We start from the raw sequence: 10,196 nt of genomic DNA on the forward strand, positions 1-10,196 counted from the left end.
TATTACCAGGATTGACTACTGCAACTCTATTACAATTTACCAAAAGTGCAACTTAAGAAATTACAAAACATAATAAACAGAGGAGCAAGATTCATAAAAGGTGTCCCACCTAGAGAAAGGATCACTCCTATACTAACCCTTTTACCCCAAAGGTAAGGTTAAATTTCGAGCACATTTTGCTATATATTTTCTTTAAATTGCTCTAACAGCCTTAATTTTTGTCATAGAGAGGTCAAGTTGGTCTCATTCTTTTGGAAAATGCCTGAAGTTTCTCATAAAATTATCAAAAATATGCAAAAACATGTAAATAAGTGTTTTGCAAGAACGTACCGGTACGTCCATTGGGGGTGAAAGGGCTAATTGATTTACACTGGCTGCCGATTAAAGCGAGAATTGAATTTAAAATATGTACAATAACCCACCAAGTTATCAGAACTGGTCGTCCAAAATACTTAAGAGAATTGCTACATATTGCGCAGCCAACAAATCGTGTCGGCACGAGAAAAATTACAGATGGCTTCAAACTGTTGGGACCTAGATATATGTCTACTTTAGGCTCCAGAGCCTTTAAATATGCAGCCCCGAGACTATATAATAAGCTCCCACGAAACATCCGAATGATTGAAGACATTAAGGCTTTCGAGAGGAAACTGAAGACTCTTGTTTAAACAGTCTTACAACATTGAGGATTTAACACTAAATGAACAATACGTGATCTGAAACGATAAATACTCTGAACGAACAAGGTAAAACGACAGCGGAGGTCCTGTAGAGAGAGGGGTTCTCCTGCTGTATGGGACTGGAAAAGCAGCCATCAAACACAAAAAACAAAAGAAAATAACGAGTTTGAGTGTGACTCGAACCCCAGTCTGACAGTCACCTGACAGGGACACTTCCAATAGGCCACCACAAGCCTAAAATTAATAGTTAAGAAGTTGAACAGCAAGATGAACAGGGATACAGTAGAAGGCTGAAAGGGGATGTGGCAAATACCCTTAAAGTAATGGGTTATTCATCTAAAATATTTGAGCAAAACATGCAAACCAAATATGACATTATCATTATTATTATTATTATTATTATTATTATTATTATTATCATCATCATCATCATCATCACCACTAGCTTAGCTAAAATCCTAATGGGAAAGGCGGCATGCTACAAGCCCAAGAGCTCCTACATGTAAAAATAGCCTAGTGAGGAAAGGGAATAAGTAAGCTTTATATGTGAAGAGTAAAATATATAAAATATCTTAAGATAAGTAAAAGCGTTAAAATGTATCTATCATATTTAAACAACGAAGAGAGAATCACGTTAACCTGTTCATCATAAAATCATTCACTGCGAGTTTGAACTTCAGAAGTTCCTCCGATTCAATTGTATGATTAGGATGATCATTTCACAATCTGGTTACAGCTGTAATAAACTTGGAAGCATTCTTTTTTATATAGAAGGAGATAGATTTTCCTTGTATTAAACTACTTATTTAATTCTATAGTACATTATTTCGGCTTCCTTAGTCTAGGGAGATGGATTGACTTTAAAATACCTACACTTTTTATAATAGTTTACCTTTTACATGCTTTCCTAGAGTACCACTTGATTAACATAAAGAAAACTAATCGTTACTTAATGGTAAACTAAGATATTTATAAAAAAAAAAATAAAATTATCAATATCATTACAAGCTAGGATATAATCTTAGTTGAAAAAGCAAGATGCTTTAAGCCCAATGGCTCAAACAAGGAACAATAGCCCCATGAGTTAAGGAAATAAATAAACTACAAGAGAAGAATAAACAATCAAAATTAAAGATTTCAAGAACAGTAACAACATTAAACTACATCCTTCACATACACTGTAAACTATAAAAAATAAAAATAAAATAAAAAAACTACCTTATGTTCTATGGCTTTAGTGAGGCTCTCAGGTTTCTGAAGCATAAGTAATACTCGAAGGACCATCTCATTATATACTGTACTTTTCTTTTTTTTAGAAAAAGTGGCATTTTACTTTTCATGACCTCATTTTGTTTATCAAATGCTCCATCCCATGTTCTTATATTTATGTAGTTGTATGTTGTCGGACGGCCACTTGGGTACTGTCCACTTACCCTAAGGGAGGTGATGTCAACAGGAGCCCTTTCCTTACGAGTACAAATGACCCTCCTGGACTTCTTAGACCTCTTCCTCTTCTTCTTATAAGTAGTGTCAGAATCAGAGTCAGAAGTCGAAGAGGAGTTGGAGGAGGAAGACGAAGTATGTGCATTGTGCACATTTCTTCCTCTTTCCAACACTCACCTTAGCCTTTGCAATCAAAGGAGTCGAGGTCTGAGCAACCATTGAAGACGACAACCCCCCGAGGGGAGAAACTAAATGGGTTGATCCAACAGTTACCACAGCACTAGGGAACACTGTCATGAGGCAGGGGCTACGCACACTCACTGGGGCTTGCAATACATACACAAGGATTGGGTTCCCAGGCACAGAGGGAGTGGGGGCTACAGATCACGGAACTGCAGACACAAGGGTAAAGGTGGCATACACAGGAGTGAAGCAGGTGACACCCAGTACTAAAGCAACCCGCACTTTCGGCCCCATAGCCGTCTTAAGCCCAACTTTAGGATTAGCACAAATGCTGGAGCTTTTATTGCCAACACTGGCACTGGTGTCATAGTACGAGCCTTACCATTCCTTTTGAGCTTTGGAGGGGGTACCACCATTGGGGTTATAACTGAAGACACACCTACCACGCGTTTCAATACTGGCATCGCCAAGGGAGACACTGGCTCTGGGCTGAGGTAGCCTTCACTACCAGCTCCCTCAGCAAGGTCAAAGAGGGTATACTTGAAAGACACAAGGAGGCCCTAGCTTTCTTTGGGTCAAACTCGTCGTTGACTCTGCATGACAACAGGAGAAGAACTTCCAACTTCTGATGCGGTGCGGCGATCATTGGGAGAACCTTGAATGCTATCAGAACCTGAAAAGCCCATCAACGTAGATCAGTGGGCTCCTTGCTCCTGACACATAATCCCCGGGGATGGAGCCTGGTGTCGATGCCCAGAAGCAACGGTAGCAGTTGCACTCAGTGAGAGAATGGAAAAGGAAAGACTTCTTTGGCAATACCAAGACAGACCTGGAGAAGGCTTAGCTCTCTTCCTTCCTTTCAAGGCATACACTTGCCATTGTACAGGAGGCCACGACCTACACTCAGTACACGGGGATGACTGCGAATAATCATGCCTCCTACAGGAAGCATAAAATGTGGACCTGCAGTTGGTATTGCAATAAACCATTTGTAACATCTGCCCTTTCCGAGGCAAGTATAAATTAATTGTTTTGCATTCATTTTCACAAGTAGCAGACAGCATTCACATCCTATAAGAAGAAGAAACAAATTTTAGTAAGGGCGAAACTGTACATCTGTACTCGCTGCGGCCGAAGACAAAAGTGTAGAGCTCCCAGCAGGTGCGGGGACAAAGCTACTCCCCCACACTCTCTACCTGTTGTTGAGTACCTTATTAACAAATTCAACAGTCATTCCAGCTCTGGTAAAGACATGTTCCTTATTTCAAAGGATGAAAGGTTTGTATATGCATAGAAATAAACATGCGTTCTTATTCTCACTGCACTCTTCTTACTAAATCACTTTCTTATATGTAACTATTGTTGCAAATGCACAGTCTTTGCTCAAAATAACAATTTTTAGGTTCCACTTTGTCTTATTATTAGAACTTGGTCACCACTGCAATCATCATCTAAATAACCAATCAAAATTATTGTTCGATCAAGATACACACTTTGAATTAAAGCTAAAACTAAATTAATCCTAAATGACCCCTCATCATCATCATCTACTCCCACGCCTATTGAAGCAAAGGGCCTCAGTTAGATTTCGCCACTTGTCTCTATCTTGAGCTTTTAATTCAATACTTCTCCATTCATCATTTCCTACTTCACGCTTCATGGTCCTCAGCCATGTAGGTCTGGGTCTTCTAACTCTTCTAGTGCCTTGAGGAGACCAGTTGAAAGTCTGGTGAACTAATTTCTCCTGGGGAATGCGAAGAGCATGCCCAAACCATCTCCATCTGCCCGTCACTTTAAGAAATTTTTTGGCCATTACTTTAATAATGAGTAAGAGGAACGAAACATATAAACTGAAAATTTATACATAAATTTATACATATACATAAAACCCTAAATTGCACAAGATAACGAATAGGAAATATGAATGGTTCTTGTATTTGGCTAGAAATTAAAATATCGTATATTTACCAAAGTTGGATATAAGAAACTGATTCAGCAAGGAGACCGAAAGGATTTTGATTCATTATGCATCCTAGAAAATAATGTATAGAGAAGAAAAGGTTTATCATTATTTATGTTTCCCCCTGTACATTTTCCCCACCCTAAACCCCGGTTCCCAACTGGGTAACACCAATTACCGTGGGATATATTAAGGTATATCTCACTTTTTATTGGCAATATAAATATGTGTCCTTTACGGAGAAAAATTAAGTTTTCCTATAGGTAAAATGGTATTTTCTATAAGAAAATGTTGTCCCAACCATAACTATAGTAAAACCGTGTGGTGTTTGAGATAAAAATTACCATTTGGGTTAGGTTGTTTATCCATAACTTAATTCAAAATTACTGTATATGGTTGTACCATTAGGGCTAACCATTTATGATTCAGATAATATGTTATTTTCATTAGTAAAATAAATTTTGAATATACTTACCCGATAATCATGTAGCTGTCAACTCCGTTGCCCGACAGAATTCTACGGAAGGGATACGCCAGCGATCGCTATACAAGAGGGGGGTGTACTCACAAGCGCCACCTGTGGCCAGGTACTGCAGTACTTCTTGTTGACACCACCTCAATTTTTCCTCGGTCCACTGGTTCTATGGGGAGGAAGGGTGGGTCAATTAAATCATGATTATCGGGTAAGTATATTCAAAAATTTATTTTACTAATGAAAATAACATTTTTCAATATTAATCTTACCCGATAATCATGTAGCTGATTCACACCCAGGGAGGTGGGTGAAAACCAGTGTACATGTATATCAAGAAGCTAAGTATCCCGTATTTCATATTATCAGTTATTCAAAATAACAATGAAATTATAAGTACCTGGTAAGGAAGTCGACTTGAGCCATTACTCTGCCTTAAATAAGTTCGTCTTCCTTACTGAGCGCAGCGTTCCTCTTAGGAGGCTGAACAACTCTAAGGTGCTGAAGTATCAAGGGCTGCAACCCATACTAAAGGACCTCATCACAACCTTTAACCTAGGCGCTTCTCAAGAAAGAATTGACCACCCGCCGAATCAACCAGGATGTGGAAGGCTTCTTAGCCGACCGTACAACCCATAAAAAGTATTCAAGAGAAAGGTTAAAAGGTTATGGGATTATGGGAATGTAGTGGCTGAGCCCTCGCCTACTACTGCATTCGTTGCTACGAATGGTCCCAGGGTGTAGCAGTACTCGTAAAGAGACTGGACATCTTTGAGATAGAATGATGCGAACACTGACTTGCTTCTCCAATAGGTTGCATCCATAACACTCTGCAGAGAACGGTTCTGTTTGAAGGCCACTGAAGTAGCCACAGCTCCCACTTCATGTGTCCTTACCTTCAGCAAAGCAAGGTCTTCTTCCTTCAGATGAGAATGTGCTTCCCTAATCAGAAGCCTGAATAGTAAGAAACTGAGTTCTTAGACCTTGGAAAAGAAGGTTTCTTGATAGCACACCATAAGGCTTCTGATTGTCCTCGTAAAGGTTAAGACCTTTTTAGATAGTACCTAAGAGCTCTAACTGGGCAAAGTACTCTCTCCAGTTCATTCCCCACCAAGTTGGACAGGCTTGGGATTTCGAACGACTTAGGCCAAGGACGTGAAGGAAGCTCGTTTAGCAAAAACCGAGCTGCAAGGAACATGTAGCCGTTTCAGATGTGAAAACAATGATCCTGCTGAAGGCGTGGATCTCACTTACTCTTTTAGCTGTTGTCAAGCACACGAGGAAAAGAGTTTTTAATGTGAGGTCCTAAAAAGAGGCTGATTGGAGAGGTTCAAATCTTGATGACATAAGGAACCTTAGGACCACGTCTAGATTCCAGCTTGGAGTGGACAACCGACGTTCCTTTGAGGTCTCAAAAGACCTAGGGAGGTCCTGTAGATCTTTGTTGGTGGAAAGATCCAAGCCTCTGTGGCGGAAAACCGCTGCCAACATACTTCTGTAACCCTTGAGAGTAGGAGCTGAAAGGGATCTTACTTTCCTTAGATGTAACAGGAAGTCAGCAATCTGGGTTACAGTGGTACTGGTTGAGGAAACTGCATTGGTCTTGTACCAGCTACGGAAGACTTCCCCTTGAGACTGATAGATTCTGAGAGTGGATGTTCTCCTTGCTCTGGCAATCGCTCTGGCTGCCTCCTTCGAAAAGCCCCTAGCTCTTGAGAGTCTTTCGAAAGTCTGAAGGCAGTCAGACGAAGAGCGTGGAGGTTTGGGTGTACCTTCTTTACGTGAGGTTGACGTAGAAGGTTCACTCCTAGAGGAAGAGTCCTGGGAATGTCGACCAGCCATTGCAGTACCTCTATGAACCATTCTCTCGCGGGCCAGAGCGGAGCCAACCAACGTCAGCCGTGTCCCTTTGCGAGAGGAGAACTTCTGAAGTACCCTGTTGACAATCTTGAACGGCGGGAATGCATACAGGTCGAGATGGGACCAATCCAGCAGAAAAGCATCCACGTGAACTGCTGCTGGGTCTGGAATCGGAGAACAATACAACAGGAGTCTCTAGGTTATCGAGGTAGCGAACAGATCTATGGTTGGCTGACCCCACAGGGCCCAAAGTCTGCTGCAAACATTCTTGTGAAGGGTCCACTCTGTGGGGATGACCTGACCCTTCCGGCTGAGGTGATCTGCCATGACATTCATACCGCCCTGAATGAACCTCGTTACCAGCGTGAGCTTTCGATCTTTTGACCAGATGAGGAGGTCCCTTGCGATCTAGAACAACTTCCACGAAAGAGTCCCTCCCTGCTTGAAGATGTAAGCCAGGGCTGTGGTGTTGTCAGCGTCCACCTCCACCACCTTGTTAAGCTGGAGGGACTTGAAGTTTATCAAGGCCAGAAGAACCGCCAACAACTCCTTGCAATTGATGTGAAGTGTCCTTTGCTCCTGATTCCATGTTCCCGAGCATTCCTGTCCGTCCAAAGTCGCACCCCAGCCCGTGTCTGATGCGTCCGAGAGGAGACGGCGGTCGGGTTTCTGAACAGCCAAAGGTAGACTTCCTTGAGAAGAAAGCTGTTCTTACACCACGCGAGAGAAGACCTCCTCTCTTCGGAAACAGGAACTGAGACCGTCTCTAGCGTCATGTCCTTTATCCAGTGAGCAGCTAGATGATACTGAAGGGGGGGGGAGGTGGAGTCTCCCTAACACGATGAACAGGGCCAGCGATGAAAGTGTCCCTGTTAGACTCATCCACTACCTGACTGAGCATCGGTTCCTTCTCAGCATGCTCTGGATGCATTCTAGGGCTTGGAAGATCCTTGGGGCCGACGGAAAAGCCCGAAAAGCTCGACTCTGAAGATCCATACCCAGGTAGACAATGGTCTGGGATGGGACGAGCTGAGACTCCTCAAAACTGACCAGGAGGCCCAGTTCCTTGGTCAGATCCATAGTCCATCTGAGAATCTCCAGACAGCGACGACTTGTGGGAGCTCTTAAAAGCCAGTCGTCTGACGGAGCCGGACACAAGATCATGGTACTGCTGCACAGTCTGTGAACTGTCAACCATGGGCAAGCGAGGAAGTACAGTGACAACCCGAAGCTGTCTAGACTGTCTGGGTCGTACAGACAACTCCTTATCGGGTTGCTGAGGTTGCCGCACTGCGTCACAACAAGTCACTTCTGCTGGTTGTTGAACGTCTTCCCAGTGACACACTGACTCCGTAAACAAAAAATCCTCTAACAAGGACTAAGCTTGGACTGCATGTCTTGCAACACAGCTCAAGGTCTATGGGAGCAGGTGTGGTAACAGACGGGGTTAGCGACTGAAGTGGAACCATTACCTTCCCTGGAAGCATGTTATGCTTAAATAAAAGTCCATAGGGGGCTACGCAGCTAAAGGCTCCTCTCCAAATGACAGAGTCCTCAAGGGAATATCAGAAGGAGGGAGAAAAGCACTTTCTCATCTACAGGGACCATATCCGAGAAAAGCTAAGTTCTCTCAGTGAGGGTTTCACTGGTGCAAAAGCAGCAGACTAGAAGGCAACGTTATGAAACTGCTTGACCGTCTAGTGAGTTGGCAACAACCAAAGATGTGTGACTGAGAAGCATGCGGTAAGGTATGCAGAGCATGCTGTATGCAGAGCATGCTGTATGCAGAGCATGCTGTATGCAGAGCATGCTGTATGTAGAGCATGCTGTAAGGTAAGCAGAGCATGTTGCATGGCGTGTAACATTTCTCAGAAATTCCATGACCAGTGCTAGATTGAGTAATATCGCATTACTGTCTATTGAAAGTGCACGTGCCGAGGGAATTGATTAGACTGTTTAGTTGATGAATTTGATAGCCGGCTAATCGTAGAATTAAGCTGCACTAAATATACGTACTATAATCTACTTCACCTCAGGAAAGGGAAACTCGCCCTGTTGGCAACACTGCATTACTTCATGCATGCTTGTATGGGGTTTTAATATCAACATAATATTTACATTACATTCATAACTCATGATTCATTTTTGTTTTGAAGATATTTTTGCCATATTTTGCGATTTTGTTAAAAATGTTATTTTTATTAATAAAATAAATTTTTGAATATACTTACCCGATAATCATGTAGCTGTCAACTCCGTTGCCCGACAGAATTCTATGGAGGGATACGCCAGCTATCACAATACTAGAAGGGGGTGTACTTACCAGCGCCACCTGTGGCCAGGTACTCAATCATTTGTTGTTGACACCTCCTCAATTATTCCTCGGTCCACTGGTTCTCTCTGGGGAGGAAAGGGAGGGTCGATTAAATCATGATTATCGGGTAAGTATATTCAAAAATTTATTTTATTAACAAAAATAACATTTTTCAATATTAAACTTACCCGATAATCATGTAGCTGATTCACACCCAGGGAGGTGGGTGAAAACCAGTGTACATGATTAAAGGATAGCTAAGTATCCCAAATTTCATATAACAGTTATCTCAAATAACAATGAAATAATAAGTACCTGGTAAGGAAGTCGAATAGAACCGTTACTCTGCCTTTTATTTAAAGTTCGTCTTCCTTACTGAGCGCAGCGTTCCTCTTGGAGGCTGAATCAACCCAAAGGTGCCAAAGTACAAGGGGTTGCAACCCTACTAAAGGACCTCTACCAAACCTTTAACCCAGGCGCTTCTCAAGAATGAATAGACCACCCGCCAAATCCAAGGATGCGGAAGGCTTCTTAGCCTACCGTAACAACCATAAAAACAACAATAAAAGTATTCAAGAGAAAGGTTAAAAAGGTTATGGGATTAAGGGAATGTAGTGGCTGAGCCCTCACCTACTACTGCACTCGCTGCTACGAATGGTCCCAGGGTGTAGCAGTTCTCGTAAAGAGACTGGACATCTTTCAGATAAAATGATGCAAACACTGACTTGCTCCTCCAATAGGTTGCATCCATAATGCTCTGCAGAGAACGGTTTTTATTAAAGGCCAACGAAGTAGCTACAGCTCTTACTTCGTGGGTCCTTACCTTCAGCAATGCAAGGTCTTCCTCCTTTAAGTGAGAATGTGCTTCTCTGATCAGGAGCCTTATATAGTACGAAAGCCCATTCTTGGACATGGGTCTCGAGGGTTTCTTGATGGCACACCATAAGGCTTCTGACTGTCCTCGAATAGGTTTAGACCTCTTCAGATAATATTTGAGAGCTCTGACAGGGCAAAGAACTCTCTCTAGTTCGTTACCTACCATGTTGGAGAGGCTAGGTATTTCGAACGATCTAGGCCAAGGACGTGAAGGAAGCTCGTTCTTTGCTAGGAATCCAAGCTGAAAAGAACATGTAGCTGATTCGGTTGTGAAACCAATGTTCTTGCTGAAGGCATGAACCTCACTGACTCTCTTAGCTGTTGCAAGGCAAACGAGAAAAGCAGTCTTGAGGGTAAGATCCTTGAAGGAAGCTGACTGGAGAGGTTCGAACCTAGATGTCATAAGGA

Source organism: Palaemon carinicauda, chromosome 2 (assembly GCF_036898095.1).
Source record: "Palaemon carinicauda isolate YSFRI2023 chromosome 2, ASM3689809v2, whole genome shotgun sequence".
Classification (NCBI taxonomy): Eukaryota; Metazoa; Arthropoda; class Malacostraca; order Decapoda; family Palaemonidae; genus Palaemon; species Palaemon carinicauda.